This window comes from Cervus elaphus, chromosome 18 (assembly GCF_910594005.1).
Source record: "Cervus elaphus chromosome 18, mCerEla1.1, whole genome shotgun sequence".
Taxonomy (NCBI): domain Eukaryota; kingdom Metazoa; phylum Chordata; class Mammalia; order Artiodactyla; family Cervidae; genus Cervus; species Cervus elaphus.
Window position 1 is genome coordinate 56,333,269 of NC_057832.1, and position 22,860 is coordinate 56,356,128.

The 22,860-nt window shown below is 38.8% G+C and overlaps 1 long non-coding RNA gene and 1 other non-coding gene across 2 annotated transcripts in view; one reads left to right on the forward strand and one right to left on the reverse strand.

Annotated features, from left to right (window-relative positions):
- LOC122674533 overlaps positions 1 to 22,860 on the reverse strand; it is a 113,921-nt gene that overhangs the window by 54,175 nt on the left and 36,886 nt on the right. The gene's annotated exons all lie outside the window — the stretch shown is intronic.
- Positions 10,138 to 10,240, forward strand: LOC122674965. The gene has a single exon (XR_006335126.1). It is a non-coding gene; the product is annotated as a U6 spliceosomal RNA (small nuclear RNA).

The window sequence follows — 22,860 nt, forward strand, 5'->3', positions numbered from 1 at the left end:
GCAAGCATCTTTTAATTTCATGGCTGCAGTCACCATTAGAAGAATAATCAGTGATTTTGTGTGATTAGAAAAGGGCACCCTTTCTTCTGGTGGATGTAGGCTCATGTTAGGGCACTCAACTTGATGAAGAGAAGGTGGACTAGATTTCAACTCCCACTCATTTTTTAGGGTAGGTACTGTTATGCTGTGTACAACCTAGAAAACTGTATATAGAAGACCAAATTGAAGCAGTAAATTAAAAAAAATAGTAATTGGATATTTAAAGGGATATTTCCATTAAAGTATGTGGTATATAGTATCAAGAAGACTGAACATCATGAAATGATGCCTCTTATACCATCCAGTGTGTGTAAAACATGAAAAATCAGTCAGAGTTTTTTTTCATTTATCCGCTTATAAAATAATTGATTTAACTCTGAATAGGCCTTTTTTTTTTTTTTTTTTAAACATGCAACTATGGTTGAAGATATTTTAAAGTCATTCTGGAAAGTGTTCACATTTACACACTCTATCTCACTCCAAGAAGTTAGGGACAAATTCACTGCTGGGGGAGAAGCTGAAATCCTGGAATGAAAGAGATTAGATAACCTGGCTTTGCCCCTCCCCAAATCAGATAGAATTACACTGAACCCCATTCCCCACTTGTTAGAGGACAGGAGAGCAGGCAGGCTTGGAAGGGCTGCACCAAGCTTCATCCTTCCACCTAGTTCTGACCTACTTCCTCACTGGGACCCGCAGAGTGGTCAAGCCCCGAGGTAACATTTCCTTTCCTTCCCCTCCATTTGTCCTTCCCTGGCACTTGGCTTGAAGGACAATTTTTTGAACAGACGAAATCAATTCTAAGATGTTAATCATTTGAAAACATTGATCAGGTCTGCCCTTAGTGTTTGTGGGACCTAAGGCAAGAATCCAATAAAGGCCCACAAACCTAAAACTTCTGCTTATTTAGAAGTTATAATGCATACTAACAAGTTGCTGAATGATACATGTTATGTTCTTCATGATAAATGTACCTTCAAAAGGACCCAGAACACCAGGCACGGGAATGCAGCAGTAAGGGAGAGCCAGAAGCAGGCCCACAGCCACACTCCTGTGGACCACAGCCAGCCGTTCATGAGGTGCTTCTTCCCGCCACCGGTGGGTACATCAGCTGACACAGCCGTGCTCCACATCCTCACAAACAGCTGCCCCTTGCCAACACTGAGGCTGAAGGCCGCCTGCAGCAGGATGTGCCCTCTGGAGCTCAGACCAGGGAAGAACTTCATGCAGAACCTGGGAGGCAGCTCAGTGCCAGTTGGGCAGAAAATTTCAGGGGCCCGGTACCCAGATCACGGTCTAGAAAGTTTGCCCTAGACGCTTGGTGGTATATCCCCTTAAGTCGACTGATCCCTCATCACATGGGCAGAGCAGGATCCTCTAAACCTAAGACCCCAAAGCAGAAGCCCTTTGGTCTGCACCTAAGGGTGATACTGTCACTGATTATTTAATTTTTATTCTAGCCACTTCAATTATGCATCTCATCTTATCAAAATGTAGTCCAGAAGAAGCCTGTTAAAATGTAAATTCCTGAGTCTTGTAAGACCTATGAATTTACATTATCTGGATGTTGTTTCTAGTAATCCACATTTTAAAATGTTTTTTCTAAATGATTCTTAAAAATTGAGAACTGCTATCAAACAGCTAGGGCCCTGTCTTTCACATGGAATTCATCAACTCTACCAAAAGCTGGGCCCCTGAATGATCTAATGAACTGCTCTCCATTCTAGAGACATTACCATCCAGATAATCCTGCTGGTCCTCAGAAGCTAAGGTCAGACTCTTCAGCACAGCATTAGATAAACACTGCCCACACTGTACTCTCCAATTCCAAGAACACCATTACTTAATTCCTGGCAAGTTGCAGTGTAATTGAGTAGGTTGCAATTTCCTTCTAGCCAGTTTCCTGGGAACACCATGATCTCTTAATGAGAATTCTGGAAACACGCATGGTTTCCCAGTAGTAGTGGGGCAATTTTTAAATTATCATTAAACTCTGTGCCTTTTAATTCCTGTCACCCTTTCCTTTCACCCACCATTCAGCAGACAGTGAACACTTTCTGTATATATCACCTTCAAGGTAGGATCAACCAGGCAGAACTAAAATTATGGCTTAAGAGCTACCAGGAAGACTTGGTTAATCTGTAGCAGAGACTGTGGTCTGCGAGGCATGACTTTCTATTGTAAGTGGCATGAGTTTAAGAGAAGAAAGGAGGCTTTCTCTTTTTTAAAACAATTTAAACACTAAAGGCTTAACTCTAAATATCAAGATCCAGAGCCCACGGATTCAAGAATCTTATACCATAAACCATAGATGAGAAAAGAATGTAATTGCTGACTGAAAGTAGGTTAAAACATAATGAATGGGGCAAGAATCATAGCAGATATGACTAGGATTCAGACACGGGTAAGTCCCTGAGAAAGTACCCAGTTCTCCGTCCCCAACACCAAGTTCTGAAGGGGGTGTGGGAAACAGCAAGTTAGAAATCCAGATGGAAACCCTAAATGAGTCTGTGGAGGGCCGAAAAGGAGTAGGGCCAGAGCCTGGCCTCCGAGTGAGAGGCACAATTCCTGAGAGTCTGCAAACTTCATAGAGAAATCCCATGTCCAACATGGCACCTAAGTGAGAGATGAGCAGTGGCTGAGGCAAATAGCCAAGCAGATGGGCCTCAGAGAGGCCCGCATACCCCAACAGGGCACAAAAGTTGGAACTAAGAGCTACTATAATCTGGTAAAGGGCACTCAGACCAGAAGAGGTCCCTGACTGGCAGAGAACTCAGAATATATGAATTTGACAACGGAAGGCCATGATGGGGCTAGAGATATCATCATTCATGCAGCAGGAAGAGACAAGAGGCCGAAGACTGGGTGGGACAAACCACACCTCAGCAGAGGCCAGCAGGGACAGAAACTAGCTTAGCCCAAATGTACCTCATCCCACCCCACCCCTTAGATGTATCTGGGAGAAATAAAGAATAAAGATGGAGGGAATCTGAGTTTTAAACTTGAAACAACTGAATCACTTTATTAAGCTGCTATTACTATCATTAGAATTAGAAACATGTTAGTTGCTCAGTCGTGTCTGACTCTTTGAGACCCCACGAACTGTAGCCCACCAGGCTCCTCTGTCCATGGGATTTTCTAGGCTAGAATACTGGAGTGAGTTCTCCAGGGGATCTTCCCGAATCAGGGATCGAACCCCACATCTCTTGCGTTTCCTGCATTGGCAGGCATTCCTTACAATTTGAGCCACCAGGGAAGCCCATAGGCAAAGTTAAATTTCATTACAGAAAAACAGATTTTTCACACCTGGGTTACACAGCCTGATACTGGAAAATAGATAAAATATCCAACCTGCCACATAAGCAAGAAATTCCTAGAACCTAATCTGTTCTATTTCCAGATAAGGGTGTATCAATTTTTACCAGCTTCTTTTCCAGAAGAACTATTTCTGGACTCTTGGGTTCCTGAATTTAGATTCTGGGGCTATACCCCATTTAAAGCCCCGTTTGAGGCTTGTCATACTTTACACATCCTTACACATCATCCTCAAACATCTAACAAGTATGTGTCCTTGCTATGTCATCAGTTCAGTTCAGTTCATTTCAGTCGCTCAGTCGGGTCCGACTCTTTCTGACACCATGAATCGCAGCACACCAGGCCTCCCTGTCCATCACCAACTCCCAGAGTTTACTCAAACTCATGCCCATCGAGTCGGTGATGCCATCCAGCCATCTCATCCTCTGTCGTCCCCTTCTCCTCCTGCCCCCAATCCCTCCCAGCATCAGGGTCTTTTCCAATGAGTCAACTCTTCACATGAGGTGGCCAAAGTATTGGAGTTTCAGCTTCAGCATCAGTCCTTCCAATGAACACCCAGGACTGATCTGCTTTAGGATGGACTGGTTGGACCTCCTTGCAGTCCAAGGGACTCTCAAGAGTCTTCTCCAACACCACAGTTCAAAAGCATCAATTTTGGCACTCAGCTTTCTTCACAGTTCAACTCTCACATCCATACATGACTACTGGAAAAACCATAGCCTTGACTAGACGGACCTTTGTTGGCAAAGTAATGTCTCTGCTTTTTAATATGCTATCTAGGTTGGTCATATCTTTCCTTCCAAGGAGTAAGCGTCTTTTAATTTCATGGCTGCAGTCACCATCTGCAGTGATTTTGGGGCCCCCAAAAATAAAGTCTGACACTGTTTCCACTGTCTCCCCATCTATTTTCCATGAGATGATGGGACCAGATGCCATGATCTTAGTTTTCTGAATGCTAAGCTTTAAGGAACTTTTTCACTCTCCTCTTCCACTTTCATCAAGAGGCTTTTCAGTTCCTCTTCACTCTCTGCCATAAGGGTGGTGTCATCTGCATATCTGAGGTTATTAATATTTTTCCCAGCAATCTTGATTTCAGCTTGTGCTTCTTCCAGCCCAGCGTTTCTCATGATGTACTCTGCATATAAGTTGAATAAGCAGTGTGACAATATACATCCTTGACATACTCCTTTTCCTATTTGGAACCAGTCTGTTGTTCCATGTCCAGTTCTAACTGTTACTTCCTGACCTACATATAGGTTTCTCAAGGGGCAGGTCAGGTGGTCTGGTATTCCCATCTCTTTCAGAATTTTCCACAGTTTATTGTGATCCACACAGTCAAAGGCTTTGGCATAGTCAATAAAGCAGAAATAGATGTTTTTCTGAAACTCTCTTGCTTTTCGATCATCCAACAGATATTGGCAATTTGATCTCTGGTTCCTCTGCCTTTTCTAAAACCAGCTTGAACATCTGGAAGTTCTCAGTTCATGTATTGCTGAAGCCTGGCTTAGAGAATTTTGAGCATTACTTTACCTGCGTGTGAGATGAGTGCAATTGTGCGGTAGTTTGAGCATTCTTTGGTATTGACTTTCCTAGGGATTGGAATGAAAACTGACCTTTTCCAGTCCTGTGCCCACTGCTGAGTTTTCCAAATTTGCTGGCATATTGCGTGCAGCACTTTCACAACATCATATTTCAGGATTTGAAATAGCTCAACTGGAATTCCATCACATCCACTAGCTTTGTTCATAGTGATGCTTTCTAAGGCCCACTTGACTTCTCATTCCAGGATGTCTGGCTCTAGGTGAGTGATCACACCATTGTGATTATCTGACTTGTGAAGATCTTTTTTGTACAGTTCTTCTGTGTATTCTTGCCTCCTCTTCTTAATATCTTCTGCTTCTGTTAGGTCCATACCATTTCTGTCCTTTATCGAACCCATCTTTGCCTGAAATGTTCCCTCGATATCTCTAATTTTCTTGAAGAGATCTCTAGTCTTTCCCATTCTGTTGTTTTCCTCTATTTCTCTGCATTGATCACTGAGGAAGGCTTTCTTATCTCTCCTGGCTATTCTTTGGAACTCTGCATTCAAATGGGAATATCTTTCATTTTCTCTTTTGCTTTTCGCTTCTCTTCTTTTTTCAGCTATTTGTAAGGCCTCCTAAGACAACCATCTTGCCTTTTTGCATTTTTTTCCATGGGGATGGTCTTGATCCCTGTCTCCTGTACAATGTCACGAACCTCCGTCCATAGTTCATAAGGCTCTCTATCAGATCTAGTTCCTTAAATCTATTTCTCACTTGCACTGTATAGTCATAAGGGATTTGATTTAGGTCATACCTGAATGGTCTAGTGGTTTTCCCTACTATCTTCAGTTTGAGTCTGAATTTGACAATAAGGAGTTCATGATCTAAGCCACAGTCAGCTCCTGGTCTTGTTTTTGCTGACCATATAGAGCTTCTCCATCTTTGGCTGCAAAGAATATAATCAATCTGATTTCGGTGTTCATCATCTGGTGATGTCCATGTGCAGAGTCTTCTCTTGTGTTGTTGGAAGAGGGTGTTTGCTATGACCAGTGCGTTCTCTTGGCAAAACTCTATTAGCCTTTGCCCTTCTTCATTCCATACTCCAAGGCCAAATATGCCTGTTACTCCAGGTGTTTCTTGACTTCCTACTTTTGCATTCCAGTCCCCTATAATGAAAAGGACATCTTTTTTGGGTGTTAGTTCTAAAAGGTCCTGTAGGTCTTCATAGAACCATTCAACTTCAGCTTCTTCAGCATTACCAGTTGGGGCATAGGCTTGGATTACCGTGATATTGAATGGTTTGCCTTGGAAACGAACAGAGATCATGCTGTCATTTTTGAGATTGCATCCAAGTACTGCATTTCGGACTCTTTTGTTGACTATGATGGCTACTCCATTTCTTCTAAGGGATTCCTGCCCACAGTAGTAGATATAATGGTCATCTGAGTTAAATTCACCCATTCCAGTCCATTTTAGTTCGCTGATTCCTAGAATGTCAACATTCACTCTTGCCATCTCCTGTTTGACCATAGCTGAGATTTAATTTTACCCTGCCTATGAGGTGAGTTGACCTGTTACTATTTTGTGGATGCTAGAAGAAAACAAGAGGCGTCTGGCCCAAAGACAAAGGTCTTTATTACCCATGACACAATAAAAAGCATGATTATCAGTATACTTGCCTTGGTTTCCATTGTCCTCAAGATATACAGGAGCAACACGATGGGCCCCAATGGATAATATGCAGTGGGTTTGTGTAACAACTGAGTTTGAATAATGTATATTTTTATAGCAAATAGTAAGCAAGACTTTCTGCTTGGGGCAATTTTTAACTGACCTCTCAAAGTTACTTTCTGCATTAACAACCCTGAGAAATGGTCCAGGTAAGAGTGGTCAGGGTCTTGCAGATTTGGCACACCCAGAATGATGTGGAGGAACAGAAGAGGTCAAGAGAGAGCTGTCTTTCTCAACATACAGGATAGGAGGCAGTGATTCAGGCTACAACATGGGCAAAGTTCCCAACCAGGAGCCTGAGGGACCAGGGTTCCCTGCTGTTCTGCCTTTCAGTGGTCACGTGATGTGCTTCAACCCTAGTCCTTCTAGACCACAGTGTTCTCATCTCTAAGTCAAGAGTAATCACATGTGTCTTGTCTACTACAAATGGCTGTTACTAAGACCAAAAGATCCACTTCATATGAAATCATCTTCAGTCAGTCAGTTCAGTCAGTCATGTCCAGCACTCTGCGACCCTGTGGACTGCAGCATGCCAGGCCTCCCTGTCCATCACCTAACCCAGAGTTTACTCAAACTTATGTCCATTGAATCAGTGATGTCATCCAACCACCTCATCCTCTGTCATCCCCTTCTCCTCCTGCCTTCAATCTTTCCCAGCATCAGAGTCTTTTCAAAAGAGTCAGTTCTTCACATCAGGTGGCCAAAGTATTGGAGTTCCAGCTTCAGCATCAGTCCTTCCAATGAATATTCAGGGTTGATTTCCTTTAGAATGGACTGGTTGGATCTCCTTGCTGTCCAAGGGACTCTCAAAAATCTTCTCCAACACCACAGTTCAAAAGCATCAATTCATTATCCTCAGTGGTGAAAAATTGAAAGCATTTCCCCTAAAGTCAGGAACAAGGCAAGGGTGCCCAGTCTCACCACTACTATTCAACATAGTTTTTGAAGTTTTGGCCACAGCAATCAGAGCAGAAAAAGACATAGAAGGAATCCAGATAGGAAAAGAAGAAGTGAAACTCTCACTGTTTGCATATGACATGATCATCCACATAGAAAACCCTAAAGACTCTACCATAAAATTACTAGACCTAACAATGAATATAGTGAAGTTGCAGGATATAAAATTAACACACAGAAATCCCTTGCATTCCTATACACTAACAATGAGAAAACAGAAAGAGAAATTAATACCATTCACCATTGCTACAAAAAGAATAAAATACTTAGGAGTATACCTACCTAAAGAAACAAAAGACCTATACACATAAAACTATAAAACCCTGATGAAAGAAATCAAAGAGGACACAAATAGATGGAGAAATATACCGTGTTCATGGATTGGAAGAATCAGTATTGTGAAAATGACTATACTACCCAAAGCAATCTATAGATTCAATGCAATCCCTATCAAGCTACCAACGGTATTCTTCACAGAACTAGAACAAATAATTTCACAATTTGTATGGAAATACAAAAAACCTCGAATAGCCAAAGTAATCTTGAGAAAGAAGAATGGAATTGGAGGAATCAACCTGCCTGACTTCAGGCTCTACTACAAAGCCACAGTCATCAAGACAGTATGGTACTGGCACAAAGACAGAAATATAGATCAGTGGAACAGAACAGAAAGCCCAGAGATAAATCCACGTACCTACAGACACCTTATCTTCAACAAAGGAGGCAAGAATATACAATGGAAAAAAGACAACCTCTTTAACAAGTGGTGCTGGGGAAACTGGTCAATGACTTGTAAAAGAATGAAATTAGAACACTCTAACACCATACACTAAAATAAACTCAAAATGGATTAAAGATCTAAATGTAAGACCGGAAACTATAAAACTCCTAGAGGAGAACATAGGCAAAGCAATCTCCGACATAAATCACAGCAGGATCCTCTATAACCCACCTCCCAGAATATTGGAAATAAAAGCAAGAATAAACAAATGGGACCTAATGAAACTTAAAAGCTTTTGCACAACAAAGGAAACTATAAGTAAGGTGAAAAGACAGCCCTCAGATTGGGAGAAAATAATAGCAAATGAAGAAACAGACAAAGGAGTAATCTCAAAAATATACAGGCAGCTCCTGCAGCTCAATTCCAGAAAAATAAATGACCCAATCAAAAAATGGGCCAAAGAACTAAACAGACATTTCTCCAAAGAAGACATACAGATGGCTAACAAACACATGAAAAGATGCTCAACATCACTCATTATCACAGAAATGCAAATCAAAACCTCAATGAGGTACCATTACACGCCAGTCAGAATGGCTGCTATGCAAAAGTATACAAGCAATAAATGCTGGAGAGGGTGTGGAGAAAAGGGAACCCTCTTACACTGTTGGTGGGAATGCAAACTAGTACAGCCACTATGGAGAACAGTGTGGAGATTCCTTAAAAAACTGGAAATAGAACTGCCATATGACCCAGCAATCCCACTTCTGGGCATACACACCGAGGAAACCAGATCTGAAAGAGACACGTGTACCCCAATGTTCATCACAGTACTGTTTATAATAGCCAGGACATGGAAGCAACCTAGATGCCCATCAGCAGACAAATGGATAAGAAAGCTGTGGTACATATACACAATGGAATATTATTCAGCCATTAAAAAGAATTCATCGGAATTAGTTCTAATGAGATGGATGAAACTGGAGTCCATTATACAGAGTGAAGTAAGCCAGAAAGATAAAGACCAATACAGTATACTAACACATATATATGGAGTTTAAAAAGATGGTAACAATAACCCTATATGCAAAACAGAAAAAGAGACACAGATGTACAGAACAGACTTTTAGACTCTGTGGGAGAAGGCGAGGGTGGGATGTTCTGAGAGAATAGCATTGAAACAAGTATACTATCAAGGGTGAAACAGATCACCAGCCCAGGTTGGATGCATGAGACAAGTGCTCAGGGCTGGTGCACTGGGAAGACCCAGAGGGATGGGATGGAGAGGGAGGCAGGAGGGGGCATCGGGAAGGGGAACACATGTAAAGCCATGGCTGATTCATGTCAATATATGGCAAAAACCACAATCTGTTAAAAAAAAAAAAAAAAAAAAGAAAAGAAAAAATGAAAGTTTGGTATTCTATAAAGAATAAATAAACTAAATATTGACCAGATGAAAAATATAGTATGATTTGTTTCAGAGAAAAGAAAAAAACACAAAAGCATCAATTCTTCAGCGCTCAGCTTTCTTTATAGTCCAACTCTCACATCCATACACGACTACTGGAAAAACCATAGCTTTGAGTAGACGGACTTTGTCAACAAAGCAATGTCTCTGCTTTTTAATATGCTGTCTATGTTGGTCATAACTTTTCTTCCAAGGAGCAAGTGTCTTTTAATTTCATGGCTGCAGTCACCATCTGCAGTGATTTTGGAGCCTGAAAAAATAAAGTCTGTCACTGTTTCCACTGTTTCCCCATCTATTTGCCATGAAGTTATGGGACAAGATGCCATGATCTTAGTTTTCTGATGAAATCATCTTATAAACTATAAAATACTACACACATTAAGGAATTGTTAGAATTATCACAAATCCATCACCACCTTTCAGAGAAGATTAGCATGGCACCTGCGCAAGGATGACACGCAAATTCGTGAAGCATTCCATGTTTTTTTCTTTTATTTTCTTTTAAAATCCTCTATTACTCTTCTATTACTCCTTAATTTTCATTTTCATTTCACTATAACCTTGCAAAAAAAAAAAATAAGACCCTATTTTTAAAGCGAACTTCAAATATATTTCTTAAATTTTTTGTGTTTTTGTTTTTGTTTTTAATATTGTATTTTTAAGAGTCTAACCTCCACTCTAGAATTTTAATCTTTGTTTTTCAGTATTTGATATCAAGTTTGGACATTTAAGAATCCAATATTCAGTACCCATTTTTACTCAGGAGTGTGATGATTACTCTCTCCCCCTTTTGACTCTCCTTTTTCTCCCCCAGATCACCTCTATTTCCTCCCTCCCCCTTCTCTTCTCAATCCAATTCTGTGAATCTCTGTGGGTGCTCTGGGCTACGGAGAACACTTAGGGAACAGAGTACTGTTTAGATCTGTCTCTCTCCTCTTGAGTCCCCCTTTTTCTCCTCCCGCTCATCTATATCTCCTTCCTCCCTCTCCTCTTCATGTAACTCTGTGAACCTCTCTGGGTGTCCCTCACGGTGGAGAATCTTTTCACCATTAACCTAGTTTTATTATCAGTGCTGTATAGTTGGAGAAGCCTAGAGGCTACTGGAAGAATAAGACTGAAATCCAGGGGCAGGAGACTTAGGCCCAAAACCTGAGAACAACAGAGAACTCCTGACTACAGGGAACATTAAGTAATAAGAGATCACCCAAAAGCCTCCATACCTACACTGAAACCAACCACCACCCAAGAGCCAATAAGTTCCAGAGCAAGACATACCAGGCAAATTCTCCAGCTACGCAGGAACATAGCCCTGAGCATCAACATACAGGCTGTTCAAAGTCACACCAAACACATAGACCCATCTCAAAACTCACTACTGGACACTCCATTGCACTCCAGAGAGAAGAAATCCAGTTCCACGCACCAGAACACCGAAGCAAGCTTCTCTAACCGAGAAACCTTGACAAGCCAATTGTCCAACCCCACCCACTGGGTGAAACCTCCACAATAAAAAGGAACCACAGGCCACCAGAATACAGAAAGGCCACTCCAAACACATCAATCTAAACAAGATGAAAAGGCAGAGAAATACCCAACAGGTAAAGGAACTTTTAAAATAATGCAAATGACATATACTTCTAATTTTTTCACAGAGAATCATGGAATTTGGATGAAAAATACTCAAAAGCACATGATCATTGACTTACAACTTAAGAATATATATACCAATGTCTAGCTTTCTTCTGCAGTGTAAACTCTTTAAGGGACTTTTCTGTGTGTTCATCTTTGCTTCTCATGCACCCAGCCCAGTTTCAGATACCTATTAATCACAGGTATGATAATGGAGTCATTAATCCCTTCAGAGGCGAGAACTGACTTCATAAATCTGCTTGCAAAGTTCATAAATAATGGATGAGGCCATGTCTCAAGGTGCTGGCCAAAAATTGAGAATTTTGAAAACTACAATTCTTTTTGTTACTATTTCTCCAGCTCTATTTTATGATCAGAAGAGCTCAAATAAACAGCATTACTATGTCTGCCCTTTTCTCTGTGCTCTAAAGTTTTCTGTCTACTTTTCCCCCATGAAGTTCATTATCATCAGTGGTTAAAACTGTAAAGATTTGACCCATTAAATTATTCATCTTCAAACTTTTTTCTCTCATACCCTCTAAAAGAATTTTGAAAAACTACATATCCCTTCATTTTTCAAGTAGATACCTAAAATTTTTATGGCAAGTTTGAATAGCTTCAAAATGTATACTTTCTAGCATATTGTAAATATTCACTTAAATAAAATTTGTGTCATAATTTGTGTGCAACAAACCCTAAATGCCAAAGCAATTTGACATCTATTCCCACTCACTAAAAATTTCCCAGACGATCTCTTTTTTAACAACTGGAAAATTTTTCTCTGTGATCTCATATTTTCCCACAGAGAATGTTATTAATGTGATACATTTTTATAATTGAAAGATTTTATCTGATCACCCTTTTAACTTCTCTACAATAGCAAAAATAATTGTTTATGGGTTGAAGTTTAAACTGTGATTTTTTATAACCATAAAGTTCTAAGTAATTTTAAAGTTTTCTAGGTTGAGCTGCCTTTACAATGATTTTAGTACACAATTGGCCAAAGCAATATAAATTTGCAACATATTTTGAGATGCAATTATAAAACATAGCATGTAAAGTCTTATTGGAAAATTAATCTAAGTGAATAGATAGATCTTTTTAATAAGTTCCTCTTATAGCTTTGGCTTTGACTTACTATTTGAATGACCCAGGATTCAGCAAGCGTTCTATTCCTGCTTTTCATTTTTATACACATAAGCCCTTAGAAAACTTAATTAATAAGTAATGAGAATGTTAGGCATTTTCTTATGGAAATATCATTCTGTTACTTGAATGCTTTCTTAAATATAAGCCAAAAAGAGCATAGTGGTCTATTATCAAAGAAATATTTTAATTTTCTACTTAATGACAACTTGGATAAGTCCTCTTCTTATTTTACTGAAAGCAAAGAATTGGGGAAAAAAAAAAAAAAACCCAAGCATTAGAGTTTATAATTTTCTCAATTTCTAGGAAATTTGACCAAAAAAATTTAACCAAGTCTTATCATGTGCTATTGATTATACAACTCAATTTTTTCTAGAGGCATCTTGCTTATGGAGCTAAAATAGATGAAACTGGGGTTAAAAACAAAATTGTAAATTGTGTATTTTAGGACTTTTCCCTTTGTAAAAAAAAGGACATATATGAATATCGCGTTTCGTTTGTAAGGACATCTCAAAATGCATAGCAAAGATATGACAGAAAAACAGACACAGAGAGTAGAGGATATTTATTGGTATATAAGTGATTTCTTCCCAAAGTAGGTTAAAGTCAAATATGTTGATGTAATTACACACTTCACAGAATTGGAATCAGCATATTAACATTTGAAAAGGAGAGATTAATACTAATTAAATCAAGCTGGTTTTCTAAATATGTAACATATTTTGCTTAGGTCATTTTATATGTTTTTAGACAGATTTGCATTTGGGGAAAATTTTGATTTACTTTTGAAGCTAAATAGATGTTCTGCTATTAAGAATATAGTTTAAATATTTTATGTAAATTGGCTACAAGAAAAAGAACTCAGTCATGAATAAGCACAGGCTTAAAAACTGTGCATTAAGGATTGTTGAGCACATTATTTAAAGTATAGTCTGCAACATATTCCTGTTGAGTTACTTAAGCCTAATGCTTTAGACTGAGTTTCATCCCCCTAACACTCCTCAGTTGAGGCCCTAATGCCACCCCACAATGTGGTTTTATTTGGAGAAAAGCACCTGTGAGAAGGTCATTAAGTTTTGCCAGGAAGAGGGACCTCACTAGAACTGGACCATGCTGGCATCCTGATCTCAGACTTTCACCTCTAGAACTACAAGAAAATACATTTCTGTTGTTGAAGCCCCCTAATCTCTGATATTCTGTTACTGTAGTCCAAGCTAAGACATGTAAGACATGTCGTAAGATTTAATAAATGAGCGTAAAGGAGACTGATGAGTGACAGAGAGCAGAAAACTTTCACCTTCTTAAAAAATGAGCATTGTGGGTCTTTTCACCTTGAAATCATGCAAATTATACCAGTGAGGCTAGACTAAAATGCAGGTAAATGAGCATATTCACTGAGCTCATCCTCATTACTGAGATGGTGAAATTGCAGAGAAAGGGTGTTTCATAGCAGAGTGGCATTTCCCAGCATGCTTCTTACAAATCTTGAATATTTCAAGAAAGCTAACTAGCTAAGTACAGAAATCCATCATAAGTTTGTCACCTGGGCAAATAAGGTGCTGCCATCTTCAATATTTCCAAGAAATGCTCTTTTTACTCTGTTCTCAAGAGTTTCTTTTCTCAGGAACAATACCTTCTTTGCCAGTTAAGACAAAAAAAAAAAAAAAAAATCAACCCCCCACACTGCATAATTCCATTGTATACTTGAAATAAAAAACACCCAAATATATAATCAGCATATCTGTTTAAGGTATTGTCTCAATCCATGCAGGCTGCTATAACAAATGACCATAGACTATGTCATTTAAACAAGAAACACTTATTTCTCACAGTTCTGGAGCCCATGAAGTCTAAGAACAAGGGCCCAGAAGAGCTGGTATGTGATGAGGGCCGTCTTCTTACTGTAATCCCATATAACAGAGAGAGAAAGTGCAGGCTCCCTTGTGTCTTCTTATAAAGGCATTAATTCTATTCATGAGGGCTCTACCCTCAGGACCTAATTATCTTGCAAAGGCTTTGCCTCCAAATACCATTAGATTGGGAGTGAAGATTTCAACATATGAATTTTGTGGGGATACATTCATTCCATAATAGTTATGCATTGCTCTTAACAGAGATAAGCACAGGACATGATACCCTATTACTTTCGGTTCATGGCGCCATTTCGATTAAAGGGAGCTCTCAAATGCTTGTAGTTTCAGTTGCCTCTGCTTGGTGTCCCAGAGGCTTCCACACCCAAGAGAACATATGGTTTGGGTTGGATGAGACCTCTCCCGTAAAGCAGAAGAAGGGTGATTGTGAAACAAAGAAAAGGAGAAGCAGCCTGATATAGGTGCATTTGTAAAGAGGCAGATAAATAGAGAAAAGGAAAGGAAAAATAATATATATAAGGGCTTCCCTGGTGGCTCAGATGGTAAGGAATCCACCTGCAATGCAGGAGACCCAGGTTCAATCCTTGGGTTGGGAAAGTCCCCTGGAGAAGGAAATAGCAACTCACTCCAGTATTCTTGCCTGGAGAATTCCACAGACAGAAGAGCCTGGCGGGCTACAGTCCGTAGAATCACAGAGTCATTTATGTATGTGTATGTGTGTGTGTGTGTGTATAAAATCTGGAAATGGACTCCTTTGAAATTATCTGAATCTGTATACCTCATGAAATTTCTTCATGTACTGCCAAAGCTATGCAGACCCCAATTCAAATGAAACATTCCTACTATTGCTAATGATTTTCATTGCAATGTACTAAGAGCCTACTTTAAGTGTTATACTAGGTTCTTCAAATATATCAGCTCATTTAAATTGTGTCTTTCATGTGGTAGTCATTATTAACCCCATTTGACAGATAAAGAAATTGGGACTCAGAAAAGGTAAGTAATTTGCCCAGAATCTCACAGTTAGTAAGTCCCAAAGCCAAATTCAATCCTTGTTCCCTCTGACTCCAGAGCCTGTGCTTTGTGATAATCTTGTGTGGCCTTGTATACATGTTCTTGATTGACAGCAGCTTAATAGGTATCCCTCCTAGATAATTGGTATTCCAAAAGAAGGATTCTCTAATGGTGGATTTTCAGAATTATGTGGCAGAGCTCTGAGAAATATTTTCATCAAAGCAACCTTCCCAGTCCTTCCTCAAATCATTAAATAAATATATTTCTCTTCTCTTGATACACATATTACCCTATTTTAATGAGGTTGCAGTGGGGAAATCAAATATGAATAGCAAATAAATGTTCAAATTAAGAAAACTTGAAATAATTCCAGAGTCTTTATTTTGCCCACTGTTAACATTTCTCTCCTCATGTTTTCATACTTGATTAAGGGACTTTGTGGTCACTGGATTTTTTTCCCTCAAAATACTCTCCCCAAGAGATTAATTCTTTAACTCTCCATTAAATAGCTAAAAATTGAAGGTAATAATGATCATAACAGCAAACCTGAAAGAATATGGCTTTCTGCAAAAAAATAGACAAATTTATGGTACTTTAAAAATAAATAGTGTCTTCTTCAACCTATTCCACACATGTACACACACAAGTTTCACTGTAACTAAGTAAAGTGAATCTACATTTGTACTTCATGATGGAACCTGAGCTAATATTCAGCCACTTATTTTCTTTTCTACTGAAGTGTAATCAATTCACAATCCTGTGTTAAATTTCTACTGTACAACAAAGTGATTCAGTTATACATAAGATACACTCTCATATTCTTTTCCATTATGGTTTATCATAGGCTACTGAACACAGTTCTCTGTGCTGTATAGTTGTTGCTGTTGTTATTCAGTCACTAAGTTGAGCCTGACTCTTTGTGATCCCATGGACTGCAGCACCCCAGACTCCTCTGTCCTCCACTACCTCCCGCAGATTGCTCAAATTCATGTCCATTGAATCGGCCATCTCATTCTTCGTTGCCTCCTTCTTTTGTCTTCAGTCTTTCCCAGCATCAGGGTCTTTTCCAATGAGTCAACTCCTCGCATCAGGTGGTCAAAGTATTGGAGCTTCAGCATCAGTCCTTCCAATGTATATTCAGAGTTGAGTTCCTTTCGGATGACTATTTTGTTCTCCTTGCTGTCCAAGGGACTCTCAAGAGTCTTCTCCAGCACCACAGTTCAAAAGCATCTAATTCTTCGGCACTCAGGCTTCTTTTTGGTCCAACTTTCATATCTGTAAATGACTAGTGGAAAAACCACGGCTTTGACTAGATGGACCTTTGTCAGCAAAGTGATATCTCTGCCTTTTTATACTCTATCTGGTTTGTCATAGTTCTCCTTCCGAGGAGCAAGTATATTTTAATTACATGGCTGTAATCACAATCTGCAGTGATTTTGGAACCCAGAAAAATAAAATCTGTCACTGTTTCCACTTTTTCCCCTTCTATTTGGCATGAAGTGATGGGACCAGATGCCATGATCTTAGTTTTTTTAATGTTGAGTTTTAAGCCAGCTTTTTCAGTCTCCTCTTTCACCCTCATCAAGATGCTCTTTAGTTCCTTTCCACTTCCTGCCATTAGAATGGTATCATCTGCATATCTCAGGTTGTTGATATTTCTCCTGGAAATCTTGATTCCACCTTGTGATTTATCTAGCCTGGCATTTCACATAATGCACTCTGCATAGAAGTTAAATAAATAGGGTGACAATATATAGCCTTGCTGTACTCCTTTCCCAACTTTGAAACAGTCAGCTATTCCATGTATGGTTCTAACTGTTGCTTCTTGACCTGCACACAGGTTTCTCAGGAAGCAGGTAAGGTGGTCTGGTATTCCCATCTTTTTAAGATTCTTCCAATTTGTTGTGATCCTCATAGTCAAAGTCTTCCTAATAGTCAATGAAGCAGAAGTAGACATTTTTCTGAAACTCCTTTGCTTTCTTCATGATCCAACAAATGTTGGCAATTTGATCTCGGTTCCTCTGCCTCTTTGAAACCCAGCTTGTACATCTGGAAGTTCTGGGTTCATATACTGCTGAAGCCTAGCTTAAAGGATTTTAAGCATAACCTGCCAGCATGTGAAATGAGTGCAATTGTGTGGTAGTTTGAACATTCTTTGGCACTGCCCTTCTTTGGGATTGGAATGAAAACTGACCTTTTCCACTCCTATGGCCACTGCTGAGTTTTCCAAATTTGTTCACATATTCAGTGCAACACTTTAACAGCATCATCTTTTAGGATTTTAAACAGCTTAGCTGGAATTCCATCACCTCCACTAGCTCTGTTTGTAGTAATGCTTCCTAAGACCCACTTGACTTCACACTCCAGAATGTCTGGCTCTAAGTGAGTGACCACACCATCATGGTTATCCAGGTCATTAAGATCTTTCTTGTATAGTTCTTCTGTGTATTCTTGCAACCTCTTCTTAATCTCTTCTGCTTCTGTTAGGTCCTTACCATTTCCGTATTTTATTATGCCCAACCTAGATGTCCATTGACAGATGAATGGATAAAGAAGGTGTGGTACATATACACAATGGAATATTATTCAACCATAAAAAGGAATGCATTTGAGTCAGTTCTAATGAGGTGGGTGAACCTAGAACCTATTATATAGAGTGAAGTGAGTCAGAAAGAGAAAGATAAATACCGTACTCTAACACATACATACAGAATCTAGAAAAATGGTACTGAAGAATTTATTTACAGGGCAACAAGGGAGAAATAGACATAGAGAATAGACTTATGGACATGGGGAGAGGGGAGGAGAGGCTGAGAGGTATGGAAAGAGTAACATGGAAACTTACATTACCATATGTAAAATAGATAGCCAACAGGAATTTTCTGTATGGCTCAGGAAACTCAAACAGGGGCTCTGTATCAACCCAGAGGTGTGGGATGAGGAGGGAGATGGGAGGGAGTTTCAAAAGGGAGGGGACATATGCAATTATCCTTCAATAAAAAATAAATTAATTTTTTTAAATGTTCAAATTTCTAATTTTCTTGAAGAGATCTCTAGTCTTTCTCATTCTATTGTTTTCCTCTATTTCTGCAGTAGGGTCTTGTTTATCCATTCTGTTTGTAATAGTTTACTTCTGCTAACCTTGGGTACTTACACTTTTATTAAATGAGTACACTTTATAAATATATTATAAAATATTAAAACAAATTAAAGTCTGTTTTCTGGGGTAGAGTTGCAATCCATATTTTTTCAGGCCTATAAACATTTGAGATGTGGCAAGGCATAGTGTGAAGAAGCCAGTTCAGTTCCAAACATTAGAGATTTAGGAGAGTCAGCATAATTACCCAGACTAGGAACACCAAACAGCAGTTGCTGAGACAAAAGAGTATATCTGGCAAACGCAGTTATACTACACTGCTGAGACATTGCTAAATGAGGTAGAGTAGGGAACCCTCCCTCCCCCAAATCTAAGGAATTTAGTAAGGCACAGAGTGGGAGAAAGAGATTGTGCTAGTTCTTAAGAGCATCTTCCATCTTAAAAAAAAAAGTACAAGTGCACTTAACTATAAAACAGAAATAGAGTTACAGATGTAGAAAACAAATGAATAGCTACCAGGGGGTAAGTGGGGTAGGGGGGATAAACTGGGAGACTGGGATCAACATATACACACTGCTGTATATAAACTAGAATACTAACAAGGACTCACTGTATAGCACGAGGAACTCCACTCAATACTCTGTAATGACCTATATTGGAAAAGAAGCTAAAAAAAGATTATGTATGTGTATATCTGATTCACTTCGTTGTATAGCAAAAACTAGCACGATATTATAAATCAACTATATTCCAATAAAAATGTTTGAAAAGAATATATTCCATAAAAAAAATTACCAAAGATCCACCATGAAACAATAACAAGGTCATATATTCACGTTTTATTTAAGGAAATTTCATGTAAATGTATTCTTCACAACAACCCATGGAGTTTGTGGAGCAGACACTATTTTTATTATGTGGCAGAAAAGGAAACCCAGGCACTGAGAGATTGTGTGGATTGCCCAGTGACCCTCTGCTGCTTCTTGTAATGACCACACATCCAAAGGGGTCCCACTTCTTTCTAGTAATCTGAAGCACTGTCGGTTTGCTCTTCCACACTCTTCTAATATCAAATATTTGTAATAGATTCTTCTTGTCACTTCTGGTAACCCCTTCTCCATCTACTCAATCATCTTATGTCTTCATCTCCCTTATTCCTCATTTTCAGCAAAGGTAGACACCATAATTATGATCCATGCCCCAACATTCTGTTAGTGGTACTGAGGGCTGGGGACCCGGAAGTCCCCACCATGAGAAGTTGAGAATTTCAACTATGTAGTTTGACTTCACATCAGACTATGATAATGAACTCTGCCAATGTCCTTTTAGCCTAAGCTGGATTACTACACTTGCACAGAAATACTGATTGACTGTTTTCTTGTAACTGATAGCCTAAAACAATGACTTTGCTGTGTATTAATATAATCTCAACAAGAATACGGGAAAAAATTGCATTTTGAGTACATGCACAGTCCTAAATGGACTCTGATTTCCACTGAATGGATTTAAATGCCTTGTCATTTTGATCCTGCATACATCTTGCCATTTCTGGATGAAGACATATATTTATAAACATATACAACTGAACAAAAATTAAGCAGACATTCAAGTTAAAATTTTCAATTAAGTCTATCTCTCTACTTCTCTAAATATACTGGATTTTTTCACATGATTCCCTATTTTGTCACATCTCCCCTATAACTGTCCAACATTTAAACCAGTGTCTGGTTTCAATAATAATAATAGGTGTCATTTCTTGGAGTTTGGATCTAAGTGTTCTTCGTTTTCTTGCTAAGCTCTCACAATAACCATATAAGGCAACTACTCTTCACTACTCCCATTTTGCAGATGCAGAAACTAAGACAGAAGAGAGATTATGGAGCTTCCCCCGAAGCCTTCTAGGCAGCTCAGGCATTTGAATCTAAGCAGTGTGGCTCCAGAGCCCACGTTCTTACACCACACTAAACTCTCTCTGATATTGCACGCTTATATACTGTATCTTACTAGTTTCATCACTGTATTCCAACTGCTTGTGTCACCTACATTCCTACCATATATTCAAACTCTTTGACTTTAAAAGTTAAACAAATTAAGTTATAATGAATTGCAGATTTAAAGGTAAAATATTGGGTTGACCAAAAAGTTAATTCAGGTTTTTCCATACATACTTGTGGACATACTCGAATGAACTTTTTGACCAATACACTATAAAAGAATAAAATTTTTAGAAAATAAGCAGAAGAGTACCTTTAGGAATAGGAGAAGAGTTTTTAGACTTGACAACAAAAACATGATCCCTTAAAGAAAAATTTGATAAACTGGACTTCATCAAAGTGTAAAACTTTTGCTCGGCCAAAGACCCTGTCAATTATCCTCCAATTAAAAATAAATAATTTTTATTAAATTGCATCAAAAAAAGAACCAAAGACTCTGTTAAGAGTATATAAAGATAAATGACAGATCAGGAGAAAGTATTTACAAATCATATATTCAATAAGAGACATGTATCTAGAATATATGAAGAGCTCTCAAAACTCAACAGTAAGAACTAATCCAATTCAATCTGATTAGAAATGCACAAAAGACACAAACATACACGTAATTGAAGAGGATATACAGAGAGCAAATACTCATATGAAAGATGTTCAACACCTTAGCCAATAGAGAAATGCAAATTAAAACCTCAGTGAGGTATTTCTACACACATATGAGAGTGACTGAAATTAGAAATACTGAAAACATCAAATGCTGGCATGGATATAGAGAAACTGAATCACTCACATTGCTAATAGGAATGTAAAATAATACAGCTACTTTGGGTAATAATTTGCCAAAGTGTTGTGAAATTATAAAGCTGTGAAACAGCTTTATTCATAATAGTCATAAACGAGAAACAACCTAAATATCCTCCAGCAAAAAAACAGTTAAAAAAACTGTACTATTTCCATACAATGGAATAATACTCAGCAACAAAAAGCAACAAGGTATTAATATTCAAGACAACTTGGATGGATCTCAAGGGAATTATGCTGAGTGGGAAAAGCCAATCTCAGAAGATTGCATGCTGTATGATTCCATTTATACAACATTCTTGAAATAACAAAATTTCAGAGATGGAGAACAGATTAGCAGTTTTCAAGTGGTATGTTGATTATGATAGTGTTACATGAATTCACACATTAATAAAGTCACACAGAACTATACAGACAGAGATATAAATACAGATACACACACACATACACACACACACATACACACACAAAACTTGAGGAAATGCAACAATGGTGAAATCTGCTCACTTTTATAAACTCAGTGGATTGTCCCAATACCAATTTTCTGGTTGTGATATCATACTATAGTTACACAAAGTGTTGCCATTGGGTGAAATGGAGTAAAGCATACATACAACCTCCCTATATGTTCTTTGTTACAATTTCCTGTGAATCTATACTTATTTCAAAATGATTTTTTTTTTTAAGTTGGACAGTTAAGACCAAGACCTTAACCTTGAGGCACTCCTTTAGATACCTCATTCCAGGCAGAAAAATGCCATAATCAACACTAATTGGGGCTTCCCTGGTGGCTCAGATGGTAAAGACTCTGCCTGCCACGTGAGAGACTTGGGTTCAATCCCTGGGTCAGGAAGATCCCCTGGAGAATTCTTGCCTGGAGAATTCCATGGAGAGAGGAACCTGGCAAGCTACAGTCCACTGGGTCACAAAGAGCTGGACACGACTGAGAGACTAACACACGTACACACAACACTAATTGAATAAAGTTGTTTCTATCAGCTGTAAATTAATCTAACAGTATGATCATCAGGACTTCATTTCACCATCTTAAACAAAAAAAGATCAAGGGGGACTTTAGTTGCTTTTCTGAAATTAAGATAGACTTATGTCCACTGGTTGCCCCCAACCTACAAGTCTAGAGACTAAAAGTGAGATAGCTAGCAAGACCAGTCTTGTTGAGGCCAGGCTGGGTCCCGATGATGATTTCTTTTCTATGTTCTCATAAACCACGTTTAGTAATTCTTAAATTTGATCCAGGATTAATGAAAACCTAGTCATGTGTCCTGATTTCTCCAATTCCCTTTACCTATTAGTTGGTCTACCTTCCTGACATTTTTCCATCTATTCATTCATTCATCACACACTTAAGTAGTGTTCATCTTATATGCAACACTGCTCCTGCATGGGGCCATTTGTCTTTCTCTATCCCATGGTTCTAGCTTGCTCTTTACCTCTCTGTGGAAACGGAGAAGGCAGCACCTAATTTAGCCCAGAGGAAAAAGGCATCTGCACAATGGGGGCATCTAAGTTGGTTTACCAGAATTCATTTCTTCCTCC